Raw genomic sequence first — 16,650 nt, 5'->3', positions numbered from 1 at the left:
CCAGTGTGGTTGAATGGTTAGGATAACAATGATATCCCCGGCCAATCAGGGTGTCCTAGACTTGGCACCGGTGCTCGCATTTTCCTGGTTTATTCCGGGCTTTCCAGCGATGTTCGTTCAGTGGGAGCCTGTCGGCTATGAGGTGTTTCGGTAATTTCGTCAATCTTAAAATGTTGTGCCGGCTCAGTATCTCGAAAATGCTCATAGCAGTAGGGTGTGCTTTCCTATGTTCATAGGGTGAGTGTATGTACGTGTTTGTGAGCATCTATGATTGTACCATGTTAAAAACAATCTGAAATACAAAGTTGTGGCTAGGATCTATATCTTATTAGTTTTTCTAATTTGACACACTATGATACTGTATCACAATATGATACTATAATCTTTTCACACATCTTTAATTGCACTAACACAACATCTTTTTGATTAAGTGGCACTGCATGATATTTTTATGATATTGCTACCTCTTGAGCACTGTTGGTTTTCCCCGAAGAAGAAGGGATGATGCAGCAAAGTAGCGTAAGTATTTCTTTCAGTTTTTGAGAACCAAGGTATCAATCCAGTAGGAGGCTACGCGCGAGTCCCTCGTACCTGCACAAAACAAATAAATCTTCGCAACCAACGCGATAAGGGGTTGTCAATCCCTACACGGCCACTTACAAGAGTGAGATCTGATAGATATGATAAGATAATATTTTTGGTATTTTTGTGATAAAGATGCAAAGTAAAATAAAAGCAAAGTAAAAGCAAATGAAATAACTAAGTATTGGGAGATTAATATGATGAAGATAGACCCGGGGGCCATAGGTTTCACTAGTGGCTTCTGTCGAGAGCATAAGTATTTTACGATGGGTGAACAAATTAATGTTGAGCAATTGACAGAATTGAGCATAGTTATGAGAATATCTAGGTATGATCATGTATATAGGCATCACGTCCGAGACAAGTAGACCGACTCCTGCTTGCATCTACTACTATTACTCCACTCATCGACCGCTATCCAGCATGCCTCTAGAGTATTAAGTTAATGAAAACAGAGTAACGCCTTAAGCAAGATGACATGATGTAGAGGGATAAACTCATGCAGTATGATGAAAACCCCATCTTGTTATCCTCGATGGCAACAATACAATACGTGCCTTGCTGCACCTACTGTCACTGGGAAAGGACACCGCAAGATTGAACCCAAAGCTAAGCACTTCTCCACTTGCAAGAAAGATCAATCTAGTAGGCCAAACCAAACTGATAATTCGAAGAGACTTGCAAAGATAACCAATCATACATAAAAGAATTCAGAGAAGATTCAAATATTGTTCATAGATAGACTTGATCATAAACCCACAATTCATCGGTCTCAACAAACACACCGCAAAAAGAAGATTACATCGAATAGATCTCCATAAGAGAGGGGGAGAACATTGTATTGAGACCCAAAAAAGAGAGAAGAAGCCATCTAGCTACTAACTATGGACCCGTAGGTCTGAGGTGAACTACTCACACTTCATCGGAGGGGCTATGGTGTTGATGTAGAAGCCCTCCGTGATCGATGCCCCCTCCGGCGGAGCTCCGGAACAGGCCCCAAGATGGGATCTCGTGGATACAGAAAGTTGCGGTGGTGGATTTAGGGTTTTGGCTCCGTTTGATATTCCTTTTCTTCGAAACCCTAAAACAGGCAAAAAACAACAATTCTGGGCCGGGCCTCCGGTTAATAGGTTAGTCCCAAAATAATATAAAAGTGGATAATAAAGCCCAATAATGTCCAAAACAGTAGATAATATAGCATGGAGCAATCAAAAATTATAGATACGTTGGAGACGTATCAAGCATCCCCAAGCTTAATTCCTGCTCGTCCTCGAGTAGGTAAATGATAAAAACAGAATTTTTGATGCGGAGTGCTACTTGGCATAATCTTAATGTAATTATTCTTAATTGTGGTATGAATATTCAGATCGAAAAGATTCAATACAAAAGTTCATATTGACATAAAAACAATAATACTTCAAGCATACTAACAAAGCAATTATGTCTTCTCAAAATAACATGGCCAAAGAAAGTTCATCCCTACAAAATCATATAGTTTAGTCATGCTCCATTTTCGTCACACAAGAATGCTCTCATCATGCACAACCCCGATGACAAGCCAAACAATTGTTTCATACTTTAGTAATCTCAAACCTATAAACTTTCACGCAATATATGAGTGCGAGCCATGGACATAGCACTATGGGTGGAATAGAATATGATGATGGGGGTTATGTAGAGAAGACAAAAAGGAGAAAGTCTCACATCAATGAGGCTAATCAATGGGCTATGGAGATGCCCATCGATTGATGTTAATGCAAGGAGTAGAGATTGCCATGCAACGGATGCACTAGAGCTATAAATGTATGAAATCTCAACAAAAGAAACTAAGTGGATGTGCATCCAACTTGCTTGCTCACGAAGACCTAGGGCACTTGAGGAGGCCCATTGTTGGAATATACAAGCCAAGTTCTATATGAAAATTCCCACTAGTATATGGAAGTGACAAAACAAGAGACTCTCTATCATGAAGATTACGGTGCTACTTTGAAGCACAAGTGTGGCAAAGGATAGTAACATTGTCCCTTCTCTCTTTTTCTCTCATTTTTTTATTTGGCCTTTCTCCTTTTTTTATATGGCCTTTTTTATAATTCCTCACTTGGGACAATGCTCTAGAAAATGATGATCATCACACTTCTATTTATTTACAACTCAATGATTACTACTCGATACTAGAACAAAAGATGACTCTATATGAATGCCTCCGACGGTGTACCGGGATATACAATGGACCAAGAGTGACATGTATGAAAGAATTATGAACGGTGGCTTTGCCACAAATACCATGTCAACTACATGATCGTGCTAAGCAATATGACAATAATGAATGTGTCATGATAAACGGAATGGTGGAAAGTTGCATGGCAATATATCTCGGAATGGCTATGAAAATGCCATAATAGATAGGTATGGTGGCTGTTTTGAGGAAGATATAAGGAGGTTTATGTGTGAAAGAGCGTATCATATCACGGGGTTTGGATGCACCGGTGAAGTTTGCGCCAACTCTCAATGTGAGAAAGGGCAATGGATGGTACCGAAGAGGCTAGCAAGGATGGAAGGGTGAGAGTGCGTATAATCCATGGACTCAACATTAGTCATAAAGAACTCACATACTTATTGCAAAAATCTACAAGTCATCAAAAACCTCGGCACTAGGCGCATGCTCCATGGGGATTGGTAGGAAAAGACCATCGCTCGTCCCCGACCGCCACTCATAAGGAGGACAATCAAATAACACCTCATGTTTCAAATTTGTTACATAACATTTACCATACGTGCATGCTACGGGACTTGCAAACTTCAACACGAGCATTTCTCAATTTCACAACTACTCAACTAGCATGACTTTCATATTATTACCTCCATATCTCAAAACAATCATCAAGCATCAAACTTCTCTTAGCATTCAAAACACCCATAAGAAAATTTTACTAATCTTGAATACCTAGCATATTAGGATTTTAAGCAAATTACCATGCTATTTAAGACTCTCAAAATAATCTAAGTGAAGCATGAGAGATCAATAGTTTCTATAAAACAAATCCACCACCGTGCTCTAAAAGATATAAGTAAAGTACTAGAGCAAAACTATATAACTCAAAAGATATAAGCGAAGCACATAGAGTATTCTAACAAATTCCAAATCATGTATGGATCTCTCAAAAGGTGTGTACAGCAAGGATGATTGTGGTAAACTAAAAAGTAAAGACTCAAATCATACAAGACGCTCCAAGCAAAACACATATCATGTGGTGAATAAAAATATAGCTCCAAGTAAAGTTACCGATAGAAGTGGACGAAAGAGGGGATGCCCTCTGGGGCATCCCCAAGCTTTGTATTTTAGGTGTCCTTAGATTATCTTGGGGGTGCCATGGGCATCCCCAAGCTTAGGCTCCTGCCACTCCTTGTTTCATAATCCATCAAATCTTTACCCAAAACTTGAAAACTTCACAACACAAAACTCAAAGTAGAAAATCTCGTGAGCTCCGTTAGCGAAAGAAAACAAAAGACCACTTCAAGGTACTGTAATTAACTCATTCTTTATTTATATTGGTGTTAAACCTACTGTATTCCAACTTATCTATGGTTTATAAACTATTTTACTAGCCATAGATTCATCAAAATAAACAAACAACACACGAAAAACAGAATCTGTCAAAAACAGAACAGTCTGTAGTAATCTGTAGCTAGCTCAAGATCTGGAACCCCAAAAATTCCAAAATAAATTTCTGGACGTGAGGAATTTATCTATTAATCATATGCAAAAAGAATTAACTAAATAGCACTTTCCAAATAAAAATGGCAGCAGTTCTCGTGAGCGCTAAAGTTTCTGTTTTTTACAGCAAGTGTAACAAGACTTTCCCCAAGTCTTCCCAATGGTTCTACTTGGCACAAACAATAATTAAACACAAAAAAACACAACCTAAACAGAGGCTACATAAATTATTTACTACTAAACAGGAGCAAAAAGCAAGGAATAAAAATAAAATTGGGTTGCCTCCCAACAAGCGCTATCGTTTAATGCCCCTAGTTAGGCATAACAAGCAAGGATAGATCTAGGTATTGCCATCTTTGGTAGGCAATCCATAAGTGGCTCTCATAAAAGATTCATAAGGTAATTTAATTTTCTTTCTATGAAAGTGTTCCATGCCTTTCCTTAATGGAAATTGGAATCTAATATTTCCGTCCTTCATATCAATAATTGCACCAATCTTTCTAAGAAAAGGTCTACCAAGAATAATAGGACATGAAGGATTGCAATCTATGTCAAGAACAATAAAATCTACGGGCACATAATTCCTATTCCTATTTGCAACAATAAGAACATCATTAATTCTTCCCATAAGTTTCTTAATAGTGAAATCCGCAAGGTGCAAGTTTAGAGAGCAATCATCAAAATCACGGAAACCAAACAAATCACACAAAGTCTTTGGAATCGTGGAAACACTAGCACCCAAATCACATAAAGCATAGCATTCATGATCTTTAATTTTAATTTTAATAGTTGGTTCCCACTCATCATAAAGTTTTCGAGGGATAGAAACTTCCAATTCAAGTTTTTCTTTATAAGATTGCATTAAGGCATCAACGATATGTTTAGTAACCGCTTTATTTTGACTATAAGCGTGAGGAGAATTTAGCACGGATTCCAACAAGTAAATACAATCAATCAAATAGCAATTTTCATAGTTAAATTTCTTGAAATTCATAATAGTGGGTTTAGCAACATCTAGGGTTTTAATTTCTTCAATCCCACTTTTATCAATTTTAGCATCAAGATCAAAAAAATTCTGAATTCTTGGAACGCCTTCTAGGTAAAGGTGGATCATATTCAGTCCCATCATTATCAAGATTCATATTGCAAAACAAAGATTTAATAGGGGACACATCAATAGCTTTTAGATCTTCATCTTTATTTTCAAAACAAAGATCCATAAATGCATCTTTCTTAGCACGCATCCTAGCGGTTCTTTCTATGCACTCATCAATGGAAATTCTGATGACTTTGAGAGACTCATTGATATCATGCTTAGGTGGAATAGATCTAAGTTTCAAAGAATCAACATCAAGAGAAATCCTATCAATGTTCCTAGCCAACTCATCAATCTTAAGCAATTTTTCTTCAATCATAGCATTGAAACTCTTTTTCGAAGTAATAAATTCTTTAATATTAGATTCAAAATCATAGGTCTTCTTATTATAATTTACATAAGAATTGTTGTAGGAATTACCATAATTATTAGAGGTATTACTAGGATAAGGCCTAGGATTGAAATTTCCTCTATATGCGTTGTTACCAAAATTGTTCCTACCAACAAAATTCACATCCATAGATTCCTTATTATTGTCAATCCAAGTAGACAAGGGCATATCATTAGGATCAGAAGAAACACTCTTACTAGCAAATAATTTCATAAGTTCATCCATCTTTCCACTCAAAACATTAATTTCTTCTATCACATGCACCTTTTTAGTAGATCTTTCAGTATGCCATTGAGAATAATTAACCATAATATTATCTAGGAGTTTAGTAGCTTCTCCTAAAGTGATTTCCATAAAAGTGCCTCCCGCGGCCGAATCTAAAAGATTTCTAGAAGCAAAATTCAATCTGGCATAATTTTTTTGTATAATCATCCACAAATTTAAACCATGAGTAGGGCAATTACGTATCATTAGTTTCATTCTCTCCCAAGCTTGTGCAACATGTTCATGACCAAGTTGCATAAAATTTATAATATCGTTTCTAAGAGAGATGATCTTAGCGGGAGGAAAATACTTAGAGATAAAAGCATCTTTGCACTTGTTCCATGAATCAATACTATTTTTAGGCAAAGACGAAAACCAAGATTTAGCACGATCTCTAAGTGAAAAAGGAAATAGCTTCAGTTTAACAATATCATTATCCACATCTTTCTTCTTTTGCATATCACACAAATCAATGAAGCTATTTAGATGGGTAGCGACATCTTCACTAGGAAGGCCGAAAAATGGATCTTTCATGACAAGATTCAGCAAAGTAGTATTAATTTCACAAGATTCAGCATCGGTAAGAGGAGCAATCGAAGTGCTAATAAAATCATTATTGTTGGTATTGGTGAAGTCACACAATTTAGTGTTATCTTGATCCATCGTGACAAGCAAGCAAACTAACACACAAGCAAACAAAAAGCAAGCGGGCAAAAAGAGGCAAAAAGACAAAGAGAGGGAGGATAGAGAGAGAGGGCGAATAAAACGGCAAGGGTGAAGTGGGGGAGAGGAAAATGAGAGGCAAATGGCAAATAATGTAATGTGGGAGATAAGGGTATGTGATGGGTACTTGGTATATTGACTTTTGCGTATACCTCCCCGGCAACAGCGCCAGAAATCCTTCTTGCTACCTCTTGAGCACTGCGTTGGTTTTCCCCGAAGAGGAAGGGATGATGCAGCAAAGTAGCGTAAGTATTTCCCTCAGTTTTTGAGAACCAAGGTATCAATCCAGTAGGAGGCTACGCGCGAGTCCCTCGTACCCGCACAAAACAAGTAAATCCTCGCAACCAATGCGATAAGGGGTTGTCAATCCCTACACGGCCACTTACGAGAGTGAGATCTGATAGATATGATAAGATAATATTTTTGGTATTTTTGTGATAAAGATGCAAAGTAAAATAAAAGCAAAGTAAAAGCAAAGGAAATAACTAAGTATTGGGAGATTAATATGATGAAGATAGACCCGGGGGCCATAGGTTTCACTAGTGGCTTCTGTCGAGAGCATAAGTATTCTACGGTGGGTGAACAAATTACTGTTGAGCAATTGATAGAATTGAGCATAGTTATGAGAATATATAGGTATGATCATGTATATAGGCATCACGTCCGAGACAAGTAGACCGACTCCTGCCTGCATCTACTACTATTACTCCACTCATCGACCGCTATCCAGCATGCATCTAGTGTATTAAGTTAATGAAAACAGAGTAACGCCTTAAGCAAGATGACATGATGTAGAGGGATAAACTCATGCAATATGATGAAAACCCCATCTTGTTATCCTTGATGGCAACAATACAATACGTGCCTTGCTGCCCCTACTGTGTCACTGGGAAAGGACACCACAAGATTGAACCCAAAGCTAAGCAGTTCTCCCATTGCAAGAAAGATCAATCTAGTAGGCCAAACCAAACTGATAATTCGAAGAGACTTTCAAAGATAACCAATCATACATAAAAGAATTCAGAGAAGATTCAAATATTGTTCATAGATAGACTTGATCATAAACCCACAATTCATCGGTCTCAACAAACACACCGCAAAAAGAAGATTACATCGAATAGATCTCCACAAGAGAGGGGGAGAACATTGTATTGAGATCCAAAAGAGAGAGAAGAAGCCATCTAGCTACTAACTATGGACCCGTAGGTCTGAGGTGAACTACTCACACTTCATCGGAGGGGCTATGGTGTTGATGTAGAAGCCCTCCGTGATCGATGCCCCCTCTGGCAGAGCTCCGAAACAGGCCCCAAGATGGGATCTCGTGGATACAGAAAGTTGCGGCGGTGGAATTAGGGTTTTGGCTCCGTTTGATATTCTTTTTCTTCGAAACCCTAAAACAGGCAAAAAACAACAATTCTGGGCTCAGCCTCTGGTTACTAGGTTAGTCCCAAAAATAATATAAAAGTGGATAATAAAGCCCAATAATGTCCAAAACAGTAGATAATATAGCATGGAGCAATCAAAAATTATAGATACGTTGGACACGTATCAGATATTTGCACTATGAGGGACCTAATACTCCTAATGTACTACCAGAGATTCTTCATACATATTATATTTGCTGCACTACCCATAATTTAGGCCATCGTGCCATAAGTGTGCTTAGTTACTATCCGAGAAAAACAACACGAGAGGCGTTGTCACATTTTATCTAGACAAAAAGCATGATATTATATTTGGAATAATGAAATTGCATCTCCTTTTGTAGGTTCTTAATTCATGTTTGTACACATTGGCTGGTACATGTTCAATTTTGTAGAGACCACAAAACATGGCGCTGTTTGCAGTCAAGGGTGTTTTACCTAATATGGATGGCGGTTTAGTTTGTGGATCGTCACCCCAGCGCCCTAGGCTTTTCGTATCCGCTCACATAAAACCTTGTCACATTTTTACATGTTCATTATGATTTTGGATGTATTGGGTTGTGTGTATCTGGTTATGCAGAGACTGGGTTCGCATTTAGGTCAAAAAAATCCAACCATTTGAACTATGGTACCATCTGTTTTGCACCATACAACTTTCTTTGGGATTGTCTGCAACATGTTGTTGGTAGCTAGTCTGATGTGCACTTATGTTTGGGTGGCTTATTAACACAAGTTGTTCGTTGTTGCCATCACATTCTTTTCTTTTGTTTCCTTTTCTCTTTCTTCTCCTTCTTTTGCTTGTGTATAGCTATCTGACTCGAAAGGGATGGAGACCAAAATGGAGTAAGGATTGTGGATCTCAGACCACACATACGCAAGACCTATCAATTCTACTTGTGACTATATGTACTTGATGGATATCTCGTCAGAATATGTTGTTGTAGTTGACGGGCCCAATTGGAGGACTCATATTCCAATCATTTGCTTAGTGAGATTAATGATGATTTAGCTCGAACAATGACATGTTCTAGTGACATCGCCCAACAACAAGAGATCACTTTTACGGTACCCTGGTACTCCCATTGGGAGGATAGGAGTACCGGTTGAATCAAACCATCCATTTACATGGGCAATTTAGACTTTTTGCTAGTCTCCTTGCATAAAACATTTGTCGATGTCACCTGCCTGATGATTAACTCGGCACGTTCAATTTCTAGACATTTTCATTCCTCTAGATTCGTTGGTAAAAGAAGAAAAAGAAAACCTGATAGTTCATATGCATCGGGAGATTGATTCAGAAACGAGCTGCTCTGAGTGGGGATCTACGAAATTGATGATGTCAGCGGATTAGAACCTCGAAGGCCATAGACTTGGACGAACGCTGGCTGAGGCCGCTTGTACAGCTACGAGGGTTTCGGCCCGCATCCTCCCCATCGGAGAAGGAGGGGACGATTAGGGAGACATGAGCATTGCCAACTACAGTTGCTGGGGGCGCCGCACCGTTGGCCGTATGTGTGGTTGAGGGAGAGGCCCGCGCCCGAGGTGGAGGAGGAGATGTGCGCCTCGCCAACGACGGCCGCCGTGGACCCTGCCTCCGCTTGTCCCGCTCCTCTCTGTTGGCCGTGTGGTGGAGGGAGAAGGAGGCGCCGCCACCGCTGATCGTCGCGGCGCCGTTGGTCGCATGGGTGAGGGAGAGGCCGGCGCTGGAGGGACGAGCGCGGTATGAATCGTTTAGGTTAGGTCGAGGCAAGTTGACTCATTTTCATCCACGATTAAATATAAAAATGAAAGACCTAAATAGCCTTCAAGTCGAGGATACTCCACGCACTTTTGGGTTTGTACTCTGTAAGATTAGTTGTGGAGTGCCATATCATAAGGACCATCAGATTAAAGAAAATGGACGGTCCTTGATCATTTCAGGGTACTGTAAAAGTCCTCCAACAATAAGCACAAACTAACACAGTGGCCGGAGGAAAAACGAAATCAAGCTTATGTATGCGTGTGTGTCTAACGAAAGTGACATAATTAATCCAAATCAGTGACATCTCCCATAACTGTTACCTAGCAAATTGACTCATGTAGTCATGTTACGACATTGAAATAATTTAGGTATGACATAACAAGGATATATTAGAAATCAAAATTCATTCCACTTTGGTATATCTATATCAATTTCTGTGGACATGACATGCCAGCATTGTAAAATCTTGAGGTTTTGGTGTGAAGCGTATACCTCCTGGCAGGGACGCGTGCGTGCTTATATAATCAACAATGTACAAGATACGACAGGTGGTTTTGGGCTTGGCCCCTCATCCAAGCTATACAGATATCTACAAGAGATAGGCTCACCTCTAACCACCTGCCTTGGGTTACAAGATGATACACTCGCACACAATCACGACCATGACGTTGTCACGTTACAATACAACTTAAGCCTATCTTTTAACATCCTCCCTCAATCTAAACATGTCAAGGTTAAGATTGTTCTTAAAGGCTTGAAGTTGTCGAGCTTGCAAAGGCTTTGTGAAGCCATCAGCAACTTGATCTCCAGTTGGTATAAACCTGATTTCCAAAAGCTTTCTTGCAACTCTTTCTCGAACAAAATGAAAGTCAATTTCTATGTGTTTTGTTCTCACATGAAACACAGGATTCGCAGAAAGATATGTTACTCCAAGATTATCACACCATAGACAAGAGACTTGTGATCTTTCAACTCCTAGTTCATCAAGCAGGGTTTCTACCCACATTACCTCAACAGTTGAATTTGCAAGTGACTTGTATTCTGCCTCTATGCTGGATCTTGAAACAGTTGCTTGTTTCTTGGCATTCCATGATATGAGATTAGAACCAAGAAAAACAGCAAACCCACTAGTAGATCTCCTGTCATCAGGACATCCTGCCCAGTCTGCATCAGAAAAGGCACTTACTGTGGTTGATGATGACTTACATATTTTCAGTCCTATTCCAGCACTCCCTTGAATATAACATAGTATTCTTTTAACAGCTGTCCAATGCATGGAAGTGGGAGCATGCAAAAATTAACAAACCTTATTGACAGAGAAAGATATATCAGGTCTTGTCAAAGTAAGATATTGAAGTGCACCAACAACACTTCTATACTTAGTTCCTTCTTCTGGACTTAACAGTTCCCCTTCATGTAAGGACAACTTTTCTGTAGTAGACAAAGGAGTACTACAAGGTTTACACCCCTTCATGACCACACGTCTGAGAATATCATTAGCATATTTCTCTTGAGTCAACAAAATCCCATTAGGTATCTTTTTTACCTCAATACCTAAGAAATAATGTAACTCTCCCAAGTCCTTAAGTGCAAAGTCATTTTTCAAATTTTTGAGTAAAGCTGAGGTGGCCTCCGGTGAGGGTCTAGCAACAATTATGTCATCTACATAAATGAGCATATAGATAATCACCTTCCCTTTCTGAAAGAAGAACAAGGAAGTGTCACCTTTGGAGGGCCGAAAACCAAGTTGCTGTAACTTTGTGCTCAACCTGGAGTACCTAGCTCTGGGTGCCTGTTTCAGACCATACAAAGCTTTGTCCAACTTACAAACATACTGAGGTTTAGTCTCATCGACAAAACCAGGTGGTTGCTTCATGTAAACCTCCTCCTTGAGAACGCCATGTAAGAACGCATTCTGAACATCCAGTTGGCGAAGACTCCATCCTCTGGTGACAGGAATAGACAAAACAAGTCTAATGGTGGCAGCTTTAACAACTGGACTAAACATGTCCTCATAATCAATGCCATAGCGTTGCTTGAAACCTTTTGCAACTAGCCTAGCTTTGTATCTATCTAAAGTACCATCATAGTGTCTTTTAATTTTGTACACCCACTTACAGCTATAATATTCCTCCCTGACTTTGGAGAAACTAAATGCCATGTTCTATTTTTCATAAGAGCATTATACTCTATTTCCATAGCATGTTGCCAGTTTTTGTCTCCTAGAGCTTCTGCCACACTTCTAAGTTCTTGAGCAACAACAAGATTTGCAAATTTGAAATTTTTTATCATACTTGGCCGTCCCATCTTTGGGAACCAACGGCTTAAAAATACCTTTTTGGGACCGTGTACTGGGGCGCACATGAGCAGCAGCCGCAGACGATCCACCAGGCTCAACGGATCCAGCCCCTCTGGTGGCAGTCGGGGGAGCGGGCCGATCCTCCTCGACTGAGGCGCGGTCAGCCGTAGGATCACGCGCCCGTGCAGGCGACAGGACGGACCGATCCGTCTCGGCTGTGGTGCGGTCGGGCATGGGGTCGCACGCCCGCTCAGGCGACAGGGCAGAGTGGTGAATAGGCGATACACGCCTGTGGGCCCATCCGCTAGAGCCATCATGACGGGGAGAGGCGGCGGTGCTAGGCGACACACCCACGTCGGTCCCACCAAGACACGTGCGGCACATGGAGACGCCAGTAGCGGACCCGCCAGCCGAGGGAGTGCCTGCCGCCGCTGGTGCGCAGGATCCCACGCCGTCAGATCTCTCGGGATCGACAACTGCAGTAGAATCGTCCTCGTGTTCCGCGCTGGTCGGATTTGGACTGATATGCTGCATAAAATCATGATGCAGCTTGCCATTTTCTGTCACATTTTTTTCACTGTTTCCTGCAGCATCATGACTCAGATTAGTGGCACCATTAACCATATGATCAACACTATCATCCCCCTGATCAGTAGGATTCAAAAGCTCCGGTGGTAACAAGAGGATTTCGGCTCTAAACTGTGCACCCGCATTAGGATGCAAGGTGGAAAAAGGAAAAATGTTTTCATCAAATATCACATCTCTGGAAATATAGACTCTGCCGGTAGATATATCTAGGCATTTGTACCCCTTGTGGAGATTACTGTATCCTAGGAAGGCACACTGTTTGGATCTAAATTGGAGTTTATATGTATTGTAGGGCCTAAGATTCGGCCAACAAGCACAACCAAATATGCGGAGAGAGGAATAATTTGGTGTATCACCAAACAATCGAGTGAGTGGAGTCTCAAAGTTTATAACTTTGCTTGGCATCCTATTGATTAAATAGGTGGCAGCAATGAAGGCCTCATCCCAAAATTTCAAGGGCATGGAGGCTTGAGCAAGTAAGGATAGACCAACTTCAATGATGTGACGGTGTTTACGTTCAGCTGACCCGTTTTGCTGATGAGCATGGGGGCAGGAGACATGGTGAGAAATTCCCATTTTGGTAAAAAAGGAATTCAACTTTTCGTACTCCCCTCCCCAATCTGTTTGAAGAGCTAGGATTTTGTGATCAAATTGTCGTTCAACAAGATTTTGAAAGTCATGAAATTTTTGGAAAACTTCAGACTTGTGTTTGATAAGGTAGATCCATGTGAATTTACTGAAATCATCTATAAAACTCACATAGTATTTCTTTCTTCCTACGGTTTCAACGGCAGGACCCCACACATCAGAAAAGATAAGTTCCAAAAGAAATTTTGATTCACTCATAGATTGAGGATATGGTAGCTGGTGACTTTTGCCCTTTTGGCATGCGTCACATACAAATTTATTATCATCATTGCTAGCACATGGGAGCTTATTCTCACTAATGATCTTCCTAACAACAGTGGAAGATGGGTGACCTAAACGTCGGTGCCACCAGTCCGAAGATGGCTTGGTGACACTTAGCACATGCTTCATGACGTTTCTCCCGATGTGTTTGAGTGGATAGAGACCTCTCCTACCCCTGCCGCGAAGTAGAACCCTCTTCGTTTCCAGATCCTTGACAAGAAAAAAATGAGGGTGAATTTCAACAAAAGTGTCATTATCAAGGGCAAGTTTACTTGCAGAGATCAAACTTTTAGTGGCCTCCGGAACATGAAGAACATCATTTAGGTGAAGATCACGATCTGGGGTATAGATAGTTGTATGACCAATATGATTAATCGCCATACCTGAACCGTTGGCTGTGTGAATTTGCTCGTTGCCGGTGTACCTCTCCCGGACCGTGAGCTTCTCCAAGTCACCGGTGATATGGTCAGTTGCACCACTGTCCATATACCAGTTTGTGTCTATGCCGTACTGAGGAGCAGCAATATTTGCCGAGCGCTCTTCTCCTCCCTAGTAAGAGGAGTCGTAGCGCTTTCAGCACTTGCATGCCATGTGCCCAACTTTGCCATAGATCTGGCACGTTGGTCTGGCAGCGGAGTTGTTGTTGAAGCCGCCGCCGCTTCCTCCTGGATTGCCACGGCCGCCAGCGCCGTTGGGCTTGTTGTTGAAGTTCCGGCCGCGGTCACCACCGCCGCCGCCTTGCTTGTTGTTGTTGAAGACGCGACCGCGGTCACCACCGCCGCCGCCGTTGCCGTTCTGCTTGTTGTTGGAGTTGTTGAAGCGCCCACGTGACGTAGCATTGGCGGAGGATTGGGAGGCTCCCCCGCGAAGATTCATACGCGTCTCGAAGCTCAACAGCTGCGAGTACAGCTCCGGGACAGTCACAGGTTCGACCCGTGAGCACATGGCAGACACCACGAGGTCGAACTCCTTCTCCAGCCCGGCAAGGATGTGCGAAATCACATCTTCTTCATCCACCTTTTTTCCTGAGGCAACTAACTCATCACAAAGGGTTCTGATCTTACCAACGTACTCTGTAATGGTGGAGTTTCCCTTCTGAAGATTCGCCAGTGCAATCCTGACGTTGACAGACCGTGCTCGGGTATGCGAGGTGAGCATCCCTTGCACGGTGTTCCACAGCTCCGCTGCGGTGTGGCAAGTCGCCACCTGAATAGCCATCTCACGTGGTAGCGTAGTCAACAGGTAAGAGAAAACCTGCTGATCGCGAGCGTACCAGGTGCCGAACTCAGGGTTGGGGGCCTTCGACTTGGTCTTGCCGTCGTCGCTAGTGACCTCGATCTGCATGGGCGGCACCTCCTGCTCCAGATCGAGGAAAACCGCCATCTGCGCCCCCTGATGGCAGAGAGGACGGTGGCGCGCCAGAGGGCTTCGTTCCCTCTCGAGAGCTTCTCTGTGGCGATGTGTGCAAAAGGAGATGAGGGGAACGTATTTGCGGATGAGCTCGCCATGGATGAATCCGAGGTAGGCTCTGCTTACCATGTAAAATCTTGAGGTTTTGGTGTGAAGCGTATACCTCCTGGCAGGGACGCGTGCGAGCTTATATAATCAACAATGTACAAGATACGTCAGGTGGTTTTGGGCTTGGCCCCTCATCCAAGCTATACAGATATCTACAAGAGATAGGCTCGCCTCTAACCACCTGCCTTGGGTTACAAGATGATACACGCACACACAATCACGACCGTGACGTTGTCACGTTACAATACAACTTAAGCCTATCGTTTAACAAGCATATAAAAGGTGCGAGCTAGAGTTTGATACAAATAATCTTAATCTTAGTCATCCGATCTTTTTCTAACCAATGGCTCAAAAAGGTTAAGTTCAATATCTAATGTTGTCTTGATTACATCATTTCTATTTTTTTTAGAAAACACCATACATATGCAAATGCTCACGTACGCTCATTGTTGACCTTAAGAATTTACAGCTCCATCTGATATGACGTGACCAGATATTATCAAAGTTCACAAGATTAAGTAAATTTTGAACTTATCGGCAACAAAAGTTAGCACCACTTTTCCGTACGACGAATCTCACAAGGGTCAGTGATATGGCCGTGTGTCTCAAATAACCTTGGAACACCATTGATTCTTTAAAGTGTGTGGATCCTGTCATGCATGGATGGATGAACCTACCGACCGGCAAGATCGCCTTGCTTCACTGAAGCATATCAGAAAGCAAGGCACCTTACCACCATGACCAGATCGAAGAAACTCTGAAACGCCGAAATGCAGGACATGCAGGGTTCACACTGACTCCTCCAACGATACAACCATAACCAGCTAACTATGGTAGTAGCATCAGCTAAGCACTATGCAACTAACACATATACATCTCCTTATTAGCATGTTGCTGAGGACAGTTAGACACAGGAATCTTCCTGCGCATGGCTGGCCCTTGTCTCATTAGAGGACAAGGATCACAAATGGCCTTGGAGACTGCCCTCACGGAAGGGAACACTGATTTGAGGCTGATCAAGGAATGGTTGGGGGGCATGGAGAGCATGGGTGACAGGATGAGAAAGTGTGTGTTCATTAGTGCAGAACCGGGCAATAGCACCGATCCGTAAGGCCCTTTAGTGCCGGTTTGGTAACCGGCGCTAAAATGTAGGCACTAAAGGCCCCCCCCCCCCCCTTAGTACCGGTTCAGCATGAACCGGTGCTAAAGGGCAACCACGTGGCACGAGCCAGCTTCGGGGGCAGGGAGCCCTTTAGTACCCGTTGGTGTCACCAACCGGTATTAAAATGTTGGGGAGGGGGTTGGGTTTATGATTTCTTTTTCATTTAATTTTGTGTTTTCCATTTAATTATTTTTCGTTTGCTGGTATTTTACGATACTACATATTGTACACGTTATGC

At 41.8% G+C, this 16,650-nt stretch overlaps 1 pseudogene; it reads right to left on the bottom strand.

The window, feature by feature from the left end:
• Positions 1-14,613: 14,613 nt before the first annotated feature.
• LOC119359930 lies at positions 14,614-14,752 on the bottom strand (annotated as a pseudogene).
• Between the last annotated feature and the right edge of the window lie 1,898 nt (positions 14,753-16,650).

Source organism: Triticum dicoccoides, chromosome 2A (assembly GCF_002162155.2).
Source record: "Triticum dicoccoides isolate Atlit2015 ecotype Zavitan chromosome 2A, WEW_v2.0, whole genome shotgun sequence".
Lineage (NCBI taxonomy): Eukaryota > Viridiplantae > Streptophyta > Magnoliopsida > Poales > Poaceae > Triticum > Triticum dicoccoides.
This window is presented reverse-complemented; position numbering and strand designations above follow the sequence as displayed.